A 20,944-nucleotide genomic window follows, 5' to 3' on the forward strand; every position below is an offset into this window, starting at 1 on the left:
GAGATAAATCTAAGTTATTTTATCTAGTACATTCTTTGTACAAAAACTCAGATATAGAATTTTACCGCTTCCAGTACTTCAAATGAAACTTTAAAAAAAAGACCCATGCTTCCCTTAGTTCAGCTGTCGCGGTTGTTCACTGCTAGTTCAGTTCTTATGTCTCTGGCCTTTTGCAAAATTTAAAATTTATTCCTATTACTTAGTTCTTTTTACTAAAGTAACCACCTTGTTATTGTAGGGAATGTCACATTCGTGTTAGAGATTTTTATTTGAATGTTTGTACCAAGCGTTCTGAATTTATGTTATATTTATTAAATTTAATAAACATATCGTATTTTTAAAATCTCGTCGAAGTTTATAACATTTCAAAATCAAGTTTCAGACTTAATAGGAATATTATTTTCCAGGAAGGATATTTTTTGCTTGGAACTGTTTGTAAATAAAGTACTAAACTTTAAGCTAATTATTAATATTAATTAAGCACATTTTAAATTCCACATTAATTTGAATATATCATATAGAAGCAATATCATTCATATATCAGGTATAGGTATTGAAATTCTACATTTATATCTTTATTAAGTATAGTTCAGGACTAGAACTACAATTTAAAGCAAAGTAATTGAAAACTATAAAATAAAATAAATTAAAATAAAAAACTGCAAAACAATTTTATGAACTTTAAAACTTCATGTCAAATAGAACCTATTTCACATTTTTAGCCATTCTTCTATGCTCACCTATTAGTTCAATTTTTTTATTAACATATGCTCGTACTCAAATGAATGCGTGCATTTATAACATTTTGTATATTACTTTCTTCTTACATGGAATCGGATCGGACCCCTGCAGAGCTACATACATTACCAGAAATTTATTTACATGGTACACAAGCCTGAACTTCCAGTTTTCTGAAAATGCGTTTGGCTCTATTCTTCTAGAATAGTAGACAATAATAGTAAAACGGTAGTAGTAAATTTTTAAAAAAATCTGAAATGTTTCAGATTTTAAATTACATCCAAAGGGGTGTTTTTTCTTTGTTACATTTGTTTATTAAATATCACGTTCTTTGCACTTAAACCACAAGATTCAGTTCAACAGCAATATCGCAAAATAATTTTAAAATGAGCATATCTTTAGAATTTCCGATACAGAGACTCACGCGCTAGAGATAAAAATGTTTTTTCTGTACAACTTTGCCATTGCTCGCTTTGAAATCCTTGAGTTTGCTAATCAAAAATTCGTTAAAGTTTTACAAAATAGGAAATTGATAATAAAACAAATTCCAAATTTCAAACTTGGTCTTCCACATTCCCATATTCGTTAGAGGATTACGTCATTCAAAATTCGATTGCTCTATGTAGAGTTTTTTTATCACAGTGAGAGAAATATACATATTTCTCTCACTGTGACTCAATTTCTGCAGATTTTTCCTTATTTAATTTATTTAATTATAACACAGGGCGATAATATTTTGTGGCAACAGTTTGAAAAGTGATTCGTCGTTTGTAGTGAATCGATGTAAAATCGCAAAACGAAAAAAATAGCCCTTCAGGGACAAAGCCCCTTTGGACTAATAATAGGAAGATAATAGTAAAAATAATATAATAGTAAAAGAATTAGCTGCTAAGTAAGTAAAAGAATTATTCTAGACAAAGAGTTAAAATACTCTAAAATATAACCAAATTTAGCAATACAACGCCATTTCGCAGCATTCATTTTTTTTTTTTTTTTTTTTTTTCATTTCTAAAAATAGGAAAAATCACCAAGGTGATCGAATCTTTCAACAAAACTATTAAACAATGATTGACGAGATAACAAGCGAGAGATATATATTTTGGCTATCAACACACGGTATGAAAAGTTAAACAAAATTGATAAAAATGTAATTTTTTTAATTAAGCCAAAGTAAGAGAAATTCTGGAAATCATTTTTGTATGGAAACGTGTTTCATATTGTAGCTATTTTAGCAGGATACAGATAGTACACATTTTACATGATAATAATTGTGTTAACTGTAGATTAAATGTATAGTACAGATGATGTTCACAGCAGTAATCTATTTTACGATAGTTGAAATTAGAGTAAAAACCAAATTATAAGTTTCAGAACTGCTATACTGCCGATGGCCAGGCGGTAAAATTACTAAGCACAAGTAATTCAAACTTGGTTCAGATTTGCGAAGAATGGACTGCTTTGGTTTATTTTATTACGACAAAGCACACAAGGAAGGGAAACTGGCTCTTCGGTGGGATTCGATCCCCAGATCGAACTACCAGTGTTCAGCGATTTTACTACTCAGTTGGGCTGCGGCGAATGAAATACCTGAACAAAATATTTTGTAGTTTTTACCATGGGTAACGCGAATACAAGTGATTTACTTACAAAATGTTTTCACTGTAATGTTCTCTGCCATAATTTGGAGTTATACACCTAAATAAAATTTGATACAAATGCTTTACCTGCCTAAATTTATTTTGCACACAAGGCAAGCTAATTTTTTTTTCATCTTATATTACTGTAGTTACTGGAAAATATGTATTAACGCCCAAAAGTCACAGCTCCTGCTTGTTAGACGGAAAAAGCGGAATTTAAAGGCAAAAAAATATCTTTTTTTTTCAACGAGCTGGGCCCATTGTTCTAAAGACTACCTAGGAATTATCATTAATGACGAACTCACATGGTCACATCATATTGATCATGTGAGAAGAAAAGCAATTAAAGTCATGGAGTGCCTACTTCCCGTCATAGGTAGATACTCAAAGCTTGATCTTTCAAAGAAAAGCTCATCTACACTTCAAGTATTACACCTTTCATGACATGTTTCGCCAGCTTGGGCTACTGCTACTCCATCGGATATACACAAGTTTCAAGTTGTGCAAAACAAATATTTAAGGGTCAGCATTAATGCAGACTATTTTGTTTTCAAAATAAACTTATAAATGCTGATTTCAAACTGGATAGATTGGATAACTTTCTCAGGAAAGCTAACAAAATATTCTTCGAAAGTGCTCAATATTCAGACCAAATGAACTTTTTTCAAACTTTTCACTTCGTAGTGCTCAACGAAGATAAATATCTTCGCTCCCATACAGCCTATATTCTCAGGGAAAACCTGGACTTGTAATGAAAAGTTCTTGTACACTACTTTTGACACTACTTTTTTACAGATGTATTTTCATAGTTTAATTCCTGCAGATTCCAGGAGCATTCTTCAGTCACAGCAACATTCTGCAGATTCCAGCACATTCTTCAGTTACTTACGCTAAAGACCACCCATGTGACCCCGACCTCTGCTCGTTTGCTATGTAGCTCCTGTTACTAAACTTAAGCACCTATGATTTGTATATGGCTTCATGGACTGCCTTCTGACACTAATTATATATAATCTTATATCTTCATTTATTATTTATTTCACCGTAACATATTTTTGTTTACTGCACTTTTGGATGAATTCAATCCAAATCGCATGATACATGCGTTTACGAATTCTGATCTGATATGCTCTCATCTGTATATTTATCTAAGTTAATCTAAATAGCAATTAGGACTCTAGTAAGACTGTTTTATGTGTCAATTACTCACCCCCCATCCAACCTAGCTGTCCTTCTGGACTCATTGACCAAGTATTCAAGCGTTTATTGAGACAAGCATATCAAGACAGCCGGAAAAGAACATGCATTTATTACGTTAATAGTAGCGACTAGTGGAACGTGGAACTTCCGCAGAGGAGGTGAGAGGTTTTCAGTAGAATGTGTTCTGCTTTCTGGCCACTTCATTCCTTTAAGCAAATTTTACTACGTTCGGCCTTATTCTTACGCGCAAATTAGTATTCACCGGCAAGGTTTAAATAGTTACTTTTGTACAGTTTCGAATAAATTTTAGTTAGTTAGAATTAGTTTAGTTTCTTATTTTCTGCCTTCAGTTCAAAGGTAAGAGTCTTCCTGTAAGCCCGAGAGTAAGAGTCTTCCTGTAAGCCCGAGAGTAAGAGTCTTCCTGTAACCCCGAGAGGAGTCAACTGTGAACTATTTCTTTCGTAAATATAAAAGAGTATTTTAACCCTTCCTTATACTTTGTTTTTACAGTTTTAAGAAGTAAGCGAAGAATCACTATACACTTCTCCCTGTATTCTAGTTACTAAGGGCACTCAGTTTAACCAAAATCTTATAAGCTCTTGAAACTAGCAGTTGAGGTTTTAAGGGAAAACTGCACATAGTGGATGAAACCGCACAATGCTCCACAAGACAGTAATCACTTAAGTAAGCTATCGCGACACTGTAGCATTATTGCTGTGGTGGATGAAACCATTCCAATAAAAATCCGTACACGAGAATGCTCCAGAAATTTGAGAGACACAGATTTTGACCTCTACCGATGTGAAAGAGATAATTTATTAAAAACCAGTATGAAATTTATACAAAGATTCAAACTTAAAGTTTACTACATAATAACTGAAATTTTATTACATAAAATAATTTATAATAAATTTTTATTCTTTTCGATTATGAACAAAATGTTTCGTTTCATATTTCATTTACTTTTGTATAAAAAGTGTAAACATTGATCATAAATTGATTCTGTTAAAAATTTTCTTAAACTCTACGTAACGAGTCTAAAAACTGATAATTTTCTTACACATAAGCTCCTCCTTCCAGTTTTCAATAAATCCTCTTCGAAACCCTATCCAGAATCAAATCAATGTACGGTAACTGTTACTCAAATCAAGTTTAAAATGTGATAGCCATATTGTTTAATAGATACGGTACAGCAGACACAACTTTTCCTCTTATATTTCCCAAAAGTTCTAAGAGTTTACAAACAAGTGGCTTTCTTCTTAAATATCCTTATGTAGTGAACTCGCGTTTTTACGAACTTCTTGTTTAAGAAATGCTTGTTTATACGAACGATAATGTTGGTATTGAAACAGTTATCCGATAGAAACAGTGTTAATTTCCTCTTCGTTTATGAAATAAATTATATATTTTGTCTTTATTACAAGCTCAAATTCTATGTGTCTTCTTATAGTTTCCTTTGCCAAAACTGGAACTTTGACGTGAAGTGATGACATTTCTTGGAATTCATCATATGATGAAAATTTTCCAAATATTCGACACGAAGGGTTTCTTAAATATAAAGCTTTCGCAATAAAAAATTATAAGCCATATTGATCCCGATCAGCGTAGAAATAAAGAACTTAAAGCTCCATCGAGAAAAGACTGAATTCTCTAAAACACCTGACACTTTAGCAGTCTCAGAATAAAGACTTGAATATATAATCACGCACGAAAAGATATCCAGGAAAGAAATGACGCCCTCATTCGCAAAATAATTGATAAAAATAATCAGACGATTGCCGACATTAATTCTGTGAAATCACATGTTTATAAAATTGCAGGGATTCTGAAGGGAAAAAGTTGATAAGATTTATGAATTCTCGAAAAATTAAAGTTGAAGCAAACTTGTATAGTCCGTTTGAAAGGTATTCCAATTTACGACTTACTTTAAAGCTGAAATTCGTAAAATCTAGAAATACATTATATAAAATTTTAGAAATTTCACGACGTTTGCTGCATTTACAGCATTCAAAATCTGAGATACAGTTTTGCAGTAATGCTAAAGCTTTGTAATCTAATTAATTTTTAACAGTTATTAATTCTGAAAATCGTCAGATATAGCTCATATTATAAAAATATTCCCCTGGCTGTTTCAGGAGTATGTTATTGTTAATGAATTAAATGATAACTGGCCCAGTTTGTTACTCATTTGATCTTTCAACATCCGTTACTGCACGGTAAATATTAACTGTGTTGAAACGACAGTTTGGTACAATCGGAATGTCAGAAAGAGATAATTTGCGAAGCACATTTCATAGTAAACAGGCTGTTGCTGTCAAAGATCAGACATTATTCTATTCCAGTCAGATGTCATGAAGTTTGAATGAATAATTACGTATTAAATTAAGTATGAGATTGCTTGAAGGACTGCACAATATTTATTGCGGCTAATGCTATGAAGACCAAAAATGTAAATTGTGTGTTTCGCAAACATAACATGAAATTATATTTTTATACACATTTAAATCACTATGTTTGGAAGGAAATGAACAACAAATAAAAAAATGAGTGATATAATAATTACAAATCATATTCAAATAGTCAGAATATTCGTAAGATTTCAAAGAAATGACACAAATAATAATTTTCATAAGACTTTTTCCGACTGGAAATAAAGATAATTTAAAATGTTTAAATTTATTTTAATAAACATTTGAATCGTATTATTAAATTTCTTTTTCATACATTAAAATTTTATTTTCTGTTCTTGTTTTTCATATGTCCGAGATTTTGATTTTTTTTATAGTCTTTTTTGGGAATTTTATTTTAGTGATGAAATAAATCTCGCCTAGAGAACAGTCATCTTGTAACTAGTACTATTACTTATACTCACAAATACCGATCTAGAGTTTTATAAATTATATTTTTTGTGATGTTCGTGAATATCAGAACTATCTGAAGAATTATATTTGCAATTGCTTGAAAATATAATTTTCTAACATAAATTGACGGAGCTTTTAATAAATAAAATACATGCAATTTAGTTTTGGGAAAAAAACATTTTCTGAAACGTTTTAAGTGATCTCCACGAATCAATCAAATTCAATGAATCTCTTTACACTAATTTCCGAAACTGATTATTCTACATTTATCGCATTCCAAGTACCATTGGTCATTGTGACTGTAAAATCTATGACCTTAAAAGAGTTTTTGATTATTGTCGCTATTAAAAGTAAAAAGTATCAATATATATATGCTAGGATTATCGGAAATATTTAATAAGCATAAATGATTGACATACAGGGGTTGGACAAAAATATAGAAACACCTTTAAAAAAACATGTTTCTTTGCTTAATATGGTGTAGGAAACCCGTTGGCATCCAAAACGGCTTGCAGTCTTCTCGGAATGGATAAATACAGTTCCTGTATGTTTGCCAAGGGAATATTATACCATTCTTCCTGCAAAACGGTGGCAAGTTCAGATAACGATGTTGGCGGTGGATAACGAGAACGCACTTTTCGTTCCAATGTAGACCACAAAGGTTCGATAATATTCAGGTCTGGTGACTGTGGTGGCCAGGGGAGATGGGACAACTCATCCTCGTGCTCAGAAAACCAGTCTTGGACAATGTGAGCTGTGTGAACAGGGGCTTTGTCGTCTTGGAAGACACCATCACCATCGGGGAAAAGTTTGTACCATGGGATGAACTTGATCGGCCAAAATGTTCACATAAGTCTTGGCAGTCATGTTGCCCTGACACAGTTATCATGGGGCTAGCAGAGAACCACGATATGGCTGCCCAAACCATAACAGAACCCCCGCCATGTTTTTCACTTTTGGCAACAAGCAGTCTGTATTATAGGCTTGAGATGGCGTTCTCCAGACGTAAACTCGGCCAGAAGTGGGAAACAATGTGAAAGAAGACTCGTTAGACCATATTACTCGCTTCCACTGCTCTATAGTCCAGGCTTTATGACTTAAACACCACCTCTTTTCCTGTTACGGGCATTAGCATCACTGATGAGTGGCTTCTCAGTTGCAGCACGGCCAGCAATTCCCTGTTTATGAAGCTCCCTTCTAATTGTTTTCGTACTCACAGGGTTCGGTAACACAACATTCATTTCAGCAGTAACTTTTGCAGCTGTGGTCTTCTTATTTTTCGTCGCAATTGCCCTTAATGATCGTCTGTCACGATCACTCAGGACACACTTTCGTTCGCGCTGTGATTTAGCAGATGATGTTTTTCCGCTTTTCAAATATGCGGAATAAATCTTCGATACAGTACCTCTTGAAACACTAAACACCTCGGCTACCTTGCTTACGGAAGCACCTACCATACGTGCTCCAACAATTTGCCCACGTTCGAAGTCTGTTAACTCTGACATAATGCAATGACAACCTTACATAACAGTACTCCGACAACAACTGAACTGTTTAGCACATTTACGAAGTTGTATAGGTGGCGTCAGTAGTCAAAAACGCCAGCGCCACCTACATATGTAATTAAAATTAAGCTTTCTTTTCAAACATGCATTTCACAAGGTGTTTCCATATTTTTGTCCATCCACTGTATATTATAATGATGCCATTTTATTCATTAACATTTCAACGAATACACAATTACTCTGTCTTATTTAACGTCAAACTGCAAAACATTATAAAACTCGAGGTACAGAATTTTCGTATTTTTTTTATTACAAATGAGAAAGCAAATAAAATTTAATTGAAAGGTGTCTTAATTTTAGCGAATCAGAATTAAATTGCTCAATAATTTGATTCAGTTGTCTTATAAAGATATCTTTAATAAATAAATTGATATCGAAGTTTTGAATGTAGATCAAAATCATGAAAAATAGAATATTAAACATTCTTATTTGGAATTTAAATGAAATTTCTTCTAAGCAAACCCAACTTTCTGTAATAGTTTATTCGAGAAAATCAGGGAGAGAAGGATATTTACATTCTTAAATGATATTTTCAAACCTCAGGGTGGATGTTGCAAAAGTGTAACACAGGATCTGTGAAAGGTTCTCATTAAGCAATGTCAGCCCAAACAAACTTTCTTAACGAAAGTTTTATAAGATTTTTAAGGTTAAAAGAGGCATTATGCCACAAGTAATATCCTTTTCAGCATTAGACTTTTCTTACGAGAAATTACAAGAAATAACATAATAACATCCATCTAACTTTTGCTATGTAGTTTGAGGAACTTCAATGTTGAACACATAATATTCGCTTTCTGTAAAACTTTTATTTCATTTTATGGGCATGGGATCAAAATTCTTGTGCCAAGACACTTTGAGGAAATGTACTGCGAGTATTGCATGTTTCATGTCTCGACTAACCTTACTAGCCCTGAAGCAAGAATAACAAATGCGTATAGAATTACGAAATATTCCGGATTTTCCTTAAAACCAAAATTTCATGTCTTTACTAAGTAAGACTTAGGAAAGCTTAGTAATATTTTTTATCATATTAGGAAGCACTGCACATGCTTCCTAATATCATAACAAATTATAATAGTTGGTACGTTGATACTTCACATTATGAGATTCTAGGTTAGTTTTGTTGTTAAAATGCTGATTTACAATATAAATATGTTTAGATATGTTGGTAATAATTATGGAAAAAATCATAAAGCAGGCAAGCGAAATGAAACTTACAACTGAAATGAATTTATATTTACATTACACATTAAATAAACCGTGAAAACAAAAAGAAGAATCAGAATGTTCTTCTAATTACGGAATTAGTTTTGGCGAAAGTTTCTTTACGCTTATTGCTTTACACTATTTCTAGTTCAGTGGTTTTCAAATGCTTCCTTAATTATATATCCCGGTCGTGACTGAAGTTCTACCGAAAATGAAATTTTTCTAGGGCACCACCGAAAATGAAACTTTCCTAGGGCAGATTCCAAACACATGTAAAACAAATTATTTGAAAACATTCTTTGGTAGTTTTGAATGTCCATTGCAGAATCATATTGTAAGAAATGTATTTCAAAACTAAATATAATCCTGGCTTTCTTATCTTAAGGTTAAACCTTTACAAAGGGTTTGTTATGCCCCCCTCAAAAGGCAGAACTAGCAATACATTTTATGTTTCTAAAATATTCAAAACAAAAGTCTGACATTGTTTCCTAAAAATTCTTTTAAAAATAGAGAATGAAAAGTAAATTCCGAATGCGAGCTTTTCTATTAAACATTTTTATCTACATTCCTAGAGAGCCCAAATCGCGAATATTCAAAATATTTGCGTATATAAAGATGTGTGTGTGTGTTTATAAGTTTCTTACATCTGGTTTTCCAGTTGAAATTTCGAGGTGGACCAAGTTTGGTGTGTTGCAATTTTTACTTTTTGAGTATACGAAGCTAAACTTTCAAAGGTGAAAAACTTTTTTTATTTAACTCTTTCGCATCGAGAGACGACCAAATCTGTTTTCAACAAACATCGAAAACGCCCGTGTTTACGAATTTGTCTTGGAATAGTTTTCCTTTCCCCCTTTTGCGGTTTCATCCATTCATCCATTGTGCGCAGTTTCACCTTAGGGCCGGATTGCACCTGCGAACGTCAATAGCTTTCCGTATTTCTCCTTTATTTGGTTCAAAAGAATGATTGACATGTCTTTTAACAACTCGCGAAACCAATGAGCCATACACTAACGTGGAGGGGAAAGAACTAGGTAGAAAATAAACGAGGCGTTCGGGTGGTTTGCCGTTGCCTGAATGAACGGGCGCTACGGGCGATTTCGATGCGAAAGAGTTAATATATTGCTGAGAGTTAGTATATTGCATGTACTGATAAGACTTAGTAAAAGCTTGACGAGCCATTCTAAGAAACATTTGACTAAACGTATCACGTTTTAATTTCTTTCAAATAATAGCTGAAATTAAAAAACATATCTTTGTTTGAAAGCTATTTGCTTACCATTAGGAACAATCATACATTAGTTGAGAAATACTGATCTGAGGAGTTCATAGAGTTTTAAATTAACAATGAAATAATTGAGATTTTATGAGATACTATGCACTTTTTCTCTTTGAAAAATAATTAAATGGGTTTGCAATGCTTTCATTTCATTTTTGGATTTGCAATGTTTTTTCCAAAATTGTTGAGAGCGAGTTTCAAAATAGCTACCTAATATAGTTCAAAGTATGCCATTACTGACTAGATAAAAAGTAACGTACGAGATTTAAAAAAAGTGAAGCGTATTTTCATTAGGAACTGTGTTAACTTGCACCAGCTGAAACATATTTCGTATGTCGGAGCATAAAACTTGTCGCCACATAAATATATTTACTTTTAACTGAACTAATAAAAGCAGAATAATGGGTGATTTTGGCTAAGACTGAATAAATTTACATTCTGTAAAGAATTTTTTGCGTAAGTATTTATAATAGAGATTATACATACCAGACGCATAAAGTATCTTTATTATATCTGATATCCAATTTGTGCTATAAATGAGCCACGGCTGCGAACGAAGTCAAGTTTCGTAAAAAAGAACATTATATTGACATAGCTGCTACAATTTGCAGAGAAAATCTGCCGACTTTCATTTTGGCTTCGAGAAGTAATTAACATTTGATGGGTAACGTTCAGTATTATTTTAATATAGTTTTAGCTGAAATATTTTTAGAAAGCCTTTTTTATTATGAATGCCGGTTATTGCATAGCAAAAAAGGACATTTGTATATTTTGGACATTTGTATAGTTGATTATGGCAAAGTGCACTAGGGCTATGTGCCTAAGGGAAGGGGGGCCTTTGGCCTTCTCGGAGGTCTTTCTAAGAATAACTGGTTCGAATATACGTTACGCATGCGGAAAACAACAAAAGCATCCATGCAACCAGCTAGTTCGTCTAGAATCGAACCCAAGTCGGAATAGATAGGATGTAAGCAGTTTTATTCTTTCTTAAAGTGTGCTTTCGTGATGTATTTCAAAAGCTATCGATCGGAAGATCCAGAATTCAAATCCAGGTGATATCTAGTGTTTTATGTTTTCGGCTCTGAAACACACCAATTGACTTTACACATATATATAGGAGAAGAAAGAAGGAATTTGACTATACAGAGGAAGCTCGGTTTTTAGTTGGTTTTAGACGTTTTACCTCTTGTGCACATATGTCACATATTTAAAAGATGATAATTAATAAATTTCATTTATTAGATGCGTAAATTTATAATAAAAAATTTGTGTTAGCAAATGTTCTGGTTTGGTTGTTACATACTGCGATAAGATGATAAGCGTCAGAAATGAAGCTTTGATTAAACAACCACCACAGTATGCAACAGCTGGAATAATAAAGCACTAAGAATATCGAAGTAACTGATACGTTTAATTCTTCAAACAAGTAACCGATAAGGAACCCATCGGATATTATTTACGCTACGAGTTTGATAAAGGTAGTATTATACCGGTAATATGCCAGGGTATTTACCTGGAAAACGGGAGAGGATATAATTATCGACTTCATATGTCCTCTTGGCGGAACTCCCGTTTAAACTGCGTCAGCAATGGATGTCGACAAGTAAGCTGTAGTAAATGTCCCATACCTACAAAACCTAACATAATTTATCTAAGTACACATACACAAAAGAAACAAAAAAGTATTTGAAAGACAGGTGCTCCCCCCCCCGAAGTTGAAAATGAAGATTATTCAAAAGTATGTTCTAACTTTCTGGCAAAAATGACAGGCGAGATTCGATTCTTTTTTATTACAGACGTAAACAATTTTTAGAAGGAAGTGTTATAGGAGATGAGAAATAGATACCGTACAGCAGTGCCGATCGTCCTATGAGAAGATGCTAAACTTTAAAACCTATGCCATAAAATTAAAAAATAATATCAGAACCCAAAAGTGTTTTGCAAAGTTACAGTGCAATGCCAAGAGTATATTCAGTTGGATAGTACTTGAAAAGCAATTAAACGGTAAATACTAACTTTTGCTAACACGTAGCTAAACTAAATATACAAGAGGAAACTGCATATAAATTACCAGCATTTATCAACAGCAAAAGCGTTATTCTTCATGGTGAAAACGTTAAACCTCATGTTGTTTTTCATTACTGAACGAAAATTACTGGAGCTTGGTTTGGAAATGTTAGACAACCTGCTCTATTCTCCTAAACCTGCCCTGGCGAATTCCCACTTCTTTAATAATTACTGAACACTTTTGCTCTCCGAATATTCCGTCGTATGCAATATGTAAAAATGGTATTACAAGATGTGAAACAGAGACACTTTATTGGCAGTGGGTAATCCTGCTTCAAGTGCATAGCAAGATATTACACATTTTTATGGTAAAGCGAAATGTGAGGTACTTGACTTTTTGCTGTCTTTTCCAAAATCTCTTAAATGCTTTACAAAACATGAAATAGATAATATAACAAATTCCAAATTTTGACTTACAGATGCCCATATTCGGGTGGAGACGTACGTTATTCAAAATGTGATGGCTCTAGGTAACGTTGTTTTAGCACAATGCGAGAAAGATAAATATATTTATGCATATTCTTCATTTAATTAATTTTTAAATATAATACAGGGCGATAATATTTGGTGGCAACAATTTGAAAAGTGAAACGGCGGCGTTTATAGGGAAACGCCACAAAATGCCAAAATGAAATTAATAGTCATTCTGGGCTAAAGCCATTTAAGCTAATAAAGAACATTATTTATTATAATAGGTTTAAAAATAAATTTATAAAATTTTATTTTGAATGTTCTTTACCGCTTGAAGTTTAGATCCAACTTATAAAATTGGAGCAATTTCATGATCCCAAAATACTTAGTAATACGCTTATTTCAGTATGAAACCAGTAATATACTTCAACCCATTTTGTTTCTCAGTATAAGACGGTAGAGAGAAATATTGTCACTGAACTTATTAAAGAATCTATCAGTATCTCTAAATTGGTAATCATTAAACTACTAAAAAATTTTTCCCGTGTCTTTGGATCCAAAGAACTCACAATTTAATGTTTTCAATTCACCTAAAACTAAATGTTCCTTTTTAAAATATTTAATAACAGAGAAACATTAAAAAAAGACAGGTTAGGTGTTGTGATGCAATAAATTGTCAGTGTCACTAAGCTAACATTAAACGATTAAACTCGTGTGTTCTCGAAAGTAGTCTGACAAAGATGCGAGAGACGAATCGCAGTCATACTCGTTTCCAAGTCAAGGAAGATGACGTTAATTCTCCAGGAACGTCCGTTGAAAATTGTTTTACCAAAACGGAGGCTCTGCTACTGAAGCTTTGCGGAAATTTCGCTCTTTGAAGCAGTTACGAAAAGGTCCAAGTACGAGTATTAACAAACATGATTAGGAAATCTGAAGCAATGGAACATTGGGGATTAAGCCAGGAAGGAGACGGAAGCGTGTTGCAGCACAGGTAGTAGATGGTATAGCGACGCAAGTGCAGGAAGACAGATCGCAAACCATTAGCAGCATTAGTGTTTGGCGTATTCCAGTATAGGTTGATCAACCTCGTTCCATGGTTCATAAGATTCTTCAAAAGCTAATATTCCTATAAACGCTACTTACGCTACTATCCCTAGAAACTTTTGTTATTGCAGCAGCTTTTAAAAGCTGATCTGAATAGTCGACAGACTTTTGCGTTGTGGTTTCCTGTGCGAGTTGAACTCCAGGATGAATGGCCATGAACCGACGAAGCCAACTTTCATATGGAAGCTGTGGGTAACACTTAAAATTGCCGTATTTGGGCAACTACAAACCCACATCAGTTCCTACAAATTCCATTACACTCTCCGCATGTAAAGGTTTTGTGCGGCTTCACTCCAAACTTCATTGTGAATCCGTTTTCTTTTTCATACAGCACAGAGCCGCAGGGCTTGTGACATGCACCTTCACCAGTCAGCGATACGCTTCATTATTAGAGCAATCCGTTATTCTGGCTCCTCAGGCAAGGCGATGTGATGCAACCATTCTGCTTACGCAGGATGGTGGACCTCCACACATCGCCTGTTGCGTGAAACAAATCCTCCGCCGCCATTTCGTTGACGACAGCCGGCAGTTTCCTGGAGCTTGGCCCCCTAGATACTCGACTTGAATCCTTGCGACTTTTGGCTGTGGGGATACCTCTAGGTCATGGTGTATCCCATCGCATCTCTATCTGACCTTAAAGAACGCCATGCGCCCAGTTCATGCTGTTTTCAACAGTCGAACATGCCATTTCACGCTTCCAGATGGTAGCATACAATGGTTGACATCATATCGAGCATGTTTTGTAAACTTTTGTACATTATTTATATGTTCTCAATAAAGCTAGAGGTGGTTTTTAAAACTCATTGTTTTTTTTTTTTTTTTTTTTTTTTTTTTTGTCTAAATAAAATTCCCATCATTTCAGTCTGCCATTACCCAATTTTTACGCAATTCCGCTGTATACTTTTCAAACTCGCAAATTTCAAGTTTAATTATGGACACCCTGTATAATGAGAACACATTCTTCTTCTTTTATTCGTTAAGATATTCTTAATTCAGTACTCATTAATTATTCGGATTTTAATGATTGAAATTACTACTACTTGGTACCTTGATTTGAAACGTTTAAATATGAATAGTTAATATGCAATTTCTTAACTGTTAGCTTTTATTTAAAAAAACTCAGACTAGTTTCATATTTTTTAAACAGCTTTGTTCTAAAAACTAATAGTTTCTATATTTTCTTTTTCTTTGATTTTTTTTTAAATTAAAATACACTTAAAAGTTTTCCAGGGTGGTATAAAAGTTTTCCCATTAAATTATGCTTATTTATAAGCATTCAAAAACTTTCTTGTTCTTCTTACAACTTGAAACTTGATGGTTTTATTACTGACAAAATTTGGAACATCAAAGACCTTCTTGTATCATTTGTAAACTTTATAAGGTTTGCAGGTGCACATCGGTACTACAGAATCAGTAAATTGGGTATAAAGGACCATTTATTATCTGACATTCACAAATGGCACCAACTCGTGCTTACAAAAAACAACACTTTTAGCTTAATTCAAAAAGTTAATGAGTAACTTAAATTAAATTAATTATAGCCTAGCGGCTTCACATTCTAACTATCGCGCAAGCTGGCTTTGACTCCAATAGTCGTCGTAAACAAGACTAATGACAGCAAAAGCTCAACACCACAGAAATCTAAATAGCTGAAGAATGAAAAGATATCAATGTGGCCTTCAGGCATACAGAATACACTTTGATTTCTCCTTCCAAACCTTCCCTTAAACACTAACTTCTTTCGACCTCATTTGAATACATGCGCGCTAGCCTATTGTGTTCTGACGAGAAAGTATGGGTTGAAAGCAAGAGCGATAGGAAAGTTACTTCAACAAAAAATAACTCTTTAGTAAATAAAATGAATGCCCACAGTATATTTTCTGGTGCGTTATTCCCATTCGTTTTTAATGGTGATGACAATAATCTAAAATCAAATACCCAACTGTAAATCCAAAGGGCGTCAGCCCAGAAAAGGACTATTGATTTCGTTTTGGCATTTTGTGGCGTTTCACTATAAACAGAGTTTCATTTTTCAAATTTTTGCCACCAAATCAAACTTTTCAAATTGCCTTTCACTTTGCAAATTGTCTTTTGCAAAAATCAATTTCTTTTGCACTTTCCAAATTTCACTTTTTTCAAATTGCCTTGAATTCACTTTTCAAATTGTTGCCACTTTGTATTATACAGACATTAAATAATGAAGAATCTGCATTAATGTATGTATGTTTCTCGCACTCTGATAAAACAGCGGTACCTAGAACCATCGAATTTTGAATAACGTACGTCTCCATCCGATTATGGGCACCTGGAAGCTCAAACTTGGAATTTGAAATTTGTTTTATTTTCTGTTTCATATTTTGTAAAGGTAAAGGTAAAAGTATGAGGGACACCAGCGATGTACCATAGGTCAACTGGTAATGCCTTCCCATACTAACTCTTTAAAAAAAAAGTGGGGATTTGTAGGAATTTACATATTCTGAAGCTTTCCAAAAGGTCTAGAGTTTGCCTATTATGGTACATCGTACAATCCCACAGTACAAAATAGTCGGAATACAATTTCAGATTCACAAGATAAATTGAACATCTGATTTGGTGCAACAAAAATAGGAGATAAATATAATTAATAAAGAGATAAACATAATTAATAAACAGATAAACATATCGAGATAATTATAATTAGTACTGGCAACACAATGTTAAAATGAATTGTAATAATAATGCTAAAGAGATGGGTGTCCATGAGTTATTTCAGATATATTGGTTTACTGCAGTTTATAAAGTTCACGAGGGGAGCCATTTTATCCATAATCAAAGCAAGTAAAAGTTCACTAAGCAGTATGTGGACTTACACTTGACAGAGATCTAGGCCGTAGGAAGAGATTCGTTGCATAATTTTCTGAAACTTTGGATACTGATGTTTATCTTTGATTAAAAACCTTTGTAATGCCAGGAGATCAGTTCATGGGGATTTATGTGAATATCCTCAGTTAAGGGGCATGAAAAAGTGTAATGATCAGGAGTTCCCTGTTCCCCACATATACAGATATCAGAAATTGCCAAATTTCTTGCGTATAAATATGTGGGGAAGGGTCCATGAGTATAAAGTAATTTAGTGAAGGATTCGAGTACAGAGATGCGAAGCTTACATTGGGGATCAAGTTATATGTGCGTCTTCCCTGTAGAGCATTGTTCCACAAATCTTGCCAAGATTTTGAAGCAAGTTGTTTTAGTTGGTACTTGAAATTTGAGCGGGGCCACGGAATGATGATTTCAGTAACATCTTGATTAATAGCTGCTCCTTTGGGTAGTTTATCTGCCTGATCATTACCAAAATGGCCACTATGTCCTTTGATCCATGAAATTTGAATTTTGTAGTTTGGAATTTTGCCAAGAAGAGAATTTATGTCAGATATCAATGGAGAGGAAGGTAAGGGATTCTTAATAGCTAGAATAGCTGCTTGGGAGTCAGATATTATGCTAAATTCGTTGAGATTTTTGAGAATTGCTATTTCAATCGCTGGTTTTATAGCTGACAATTCCGCTTGGAAAACACTATTATTATTATCGAGATTGCCTTTCTATTTGATGATATTTGAGGGGGTAATTTGAAAAAAGACTGCGGAACCAACTTTTCCTTCAATTTTTGATCCATCAGTATAAGCAATTGGAGATGAACTTTATTCAGACGTGGGGTATATTATTTTGCTCAAGCGAAGCGATGGATGGATTAGATTGGGGTTAATTTGCTTTTCATAGTTGGATGGTCAAAAGGTTTGGTTGTTGAATTCTGCGGCTTGGTTAAGTTGAAGGACTTTCATATAGGCGCTTTCCATTTCTGCACTGATTGATAGTGGAAGAGTACCAGTTAAAGTATCAAGTGCTATATTTGAAGTTGTGCGATACGCCCGAGTAATGCAAAGAGTAAAAGGCCTTTGAATTTTGTAAAGCATTTATAAGATTTTAATTAAGTAACTCAATGATTTCAAGGCGAGCACTGACAGCGCTGTACGGGAAAAAATCGATCACCTGCGCGCGAGACTGTGTGTCGGAAATACTAACGATATGTTCTTTTAAAATTATTTTGCAATATTGCTGTTGAACTGAATTTTATATTTTAAGTACGAAGAACATACAAATAATAAGGTAACACACATATAAAGGTAATATAACGCTAACACACAAAACGTTAAAAAAAAACCTTTGGGTGTAATATAAAATTTGAAAACATTCAGATTTTTTCCTTTTTTTAAATATTAAAATCATTCTTCAATTTTTTAATATATTCTTGGAATATTTCATTTGAAAAAATAAAAGGCAGAATTTAAGATGTAGGGAAATGTACGAATTTGTTTTTCTATTATTCCGTTACGCTTCCCTCAATTTCAGTTTAACTCTAAAAGCTTTGTTACAAGCATACACGCCAGTGATAATTCTATTTTTTCCCGTAGCTCTTTATTGAGTCTATTTAATTGGCTATTTAACTCAATATAGTATGCCAAATCACAGTCACTGTCCTGGCATAAAATCAGGGAGCGACAAGACAACGCCCGAGCTTATCCATTTCTTTTTCTTTTTTGCTTTCATAACAATCGCACAAAAGAGCTCAATTCATATTTGTATTATTCATATAAAATGTGCAAAATAATTTCTGTTGTTATAAAAAGCAAAATATCGCATCGTTTGAAAATTAATTCTCAGCAAATGCTCTGTTTGCAAACAGTTCTTTGAGATCAGAAAATTAAAACTCCGAGTTGCAACAAAATGCTCAAAATGGTGGTCGCTAGAATTGAAAAATGAATACAGCAGTTGCAGAAAGCAAAATATTTCTTTTGGATCTATTTGTCTGGGTGAGGCGCCTTTTTTAGAAATGACATCTGGCGAAGCAAAGCATCGAAATTAAATGAATTGCGAGTTTGAAGAACAGAACAAGTGCCAAAAACTGTAAAATGTCTTTTTTCTTTTATAAATAGCTTCTGCCTTTGATGCTGAGGACAGCTGAATGTGGGAGAGAAAATCAATTTCTTTAAGGCTTAACCTAGCGAAGCTTTCTTCATTAGTAGGATGAAGGATATGAATCGTGTGTATCTTTTTCTTTCGTTAAATTAACCTGCCTGACAAATGGCAACGCCATAGCTCATAACCTTAGTAGTCTCTTTCCTTATTCTCTTGATCAATTATGAAAAAAGCCGCAAGGACTATATCTCTTAGGTAAGATGCCTTTAGGTTTAACATGTTCTAAGAAACACTGTTTGGTTTTCTAAACTGGCTGGACGAAAATGAAATTTTGAGAAGCCGTACACGTGTTACAACGCAGAGTATAGTTATTCATATAAAACTGCATATATATACATATAACGATTCAGTAGCCAGTTTCTATCAATATGTGATTCTAGATAAACAAAGTATATGTATTACGTTAAAAAATTTTTAACTTTCAAGGTTCAAACACTATCAATGTTTACATTATTTGTATATACATATGTGAGGCTTGCTTCATTTTACTTTGGTTATAATTTTAACAAAATTAGAGAAAATTGTTTAGAAACAATATATGATTTACGATCTTAATATCAATAATTATGTGAGTTGCTCCCGAGTGCAGCAGATTTCGGCAACGTCTTGTATAATGCAATAATAGAAGTCCTGCCTGCGCTGTGAAAAGATAAAAGTTTGATTCTACTATGAAAATCGCCACTAGACAACCTCTCATTCAATTCATATTTTAATTAATTGGAATGGAAGAAGGACTATGACCACGTGTCTTATTCTGAAGTCTCAAATCTCCTGAGCGAAATTTTGCAAACCGACGGGGAGTGAACCTCTAATTAATTGTTCCTCCACCAAATGCTTTTTGATTTTTTTACTGCAGCCGCTGCAGAATTTCTAAGTTTGATCTGAACTCATATGGTAGCCTTAACTGAATGAGTTCTGTCAGTGGTTTGATGTCAGTAATATTATTTATTTAATGCTCGTTGAATGAAACGAACTCTACAATAGCGTCACCCAACTGTGATCCTGTTACATGGTATAAAAACTGTTTTAAACTCAGTGCTTGCTTCCTTCTACAATCAGAAGATATCTGATATTAAAGTTATCTCGTTTGCAACAACAAAATCATTAAAGTAAAAGGTTCCTGAATTTAAAACTCGTATTTTACGTTTTGTATAACGCCAACTTTAGCCATTTACGAGGATGGTAAACAAACATTTAACGTGCTATAACTGGCAACGATTCCTCTAGATAACGAACCTAATATATTTCATGTGCAATCATTCCAAGGTAATGTGTAAAATGAAGATAATATGCAAATGTAGCTCTGATATTCTTTTCCCTATATTAGATGGGCATTTCATTTCTTGTGAAGTAAATTGAAATTAAATCTTTGGCTTTTCTACATTAACTTTTTAATATTGACATTTCCGATAAAGTATTTTGTATACCAGTTTGCTAGGCTAAAATTTATACAATGGCTATTGAAAGCTCTAAATTCAGCTATTTTGCCAATACCTGAATATTATTATCTTTTTTATTATCGTTTTCCTAACATAGTTATAATAATTTCAAAGTACCACCCAATTGCTGCATTGGCTAGTGATGCTAACTGCCTTACTGAAGGGCCCGAGTTCGAATCCCGGAGAAGGCTTGAGTGTTTGTAAATGTGTAGTGTCTGTTCGGCATGGTGGCACTTTAAATACGCGGCGAGCGAAAACTTCTCTCAAGACGTTAGTGGTAGAAGAATGTGTGTGAGAGACCCTTGGACTCGTCTTTCGGGATGCATTCTCTCAAACGTGAGGCGGAATTGAACTCAAGTCAGGCTGTCACCTATAAAGTGCTCAAGGTTCTTACCAACAATAATCGCATTTGAATCTCTGACACGAT

General features: G+C 33.7%; 1 protein-coding gene across 3 annotated transcripts in view; it reads left to right on the forward strand.

Moving 5' to 3' along the window:
• LOC118187137 (uncharacterized) overlaps positions 1-20,944 on the forward strand; it is a 385,201-nt gene that overhangs the window by 113,910 nt on the left and 250,347 nt on the right. The window lies entirely within an intron of this gene.

This window comes from Stegodyphus dumicola, chromosome 6, assembly GCF_044657685.1.
Source record: "Stegodyphus dumicola isolate Sdum_Otavi_A_Nest chromosome 6, ASM4465768v1".
Lineage (NCBI taxonomy): Eukaryota > Metazoa > Arthropoda > Arachnida > Araneae > Eresidae > Stegodyphus > Stegodyphus dumicola.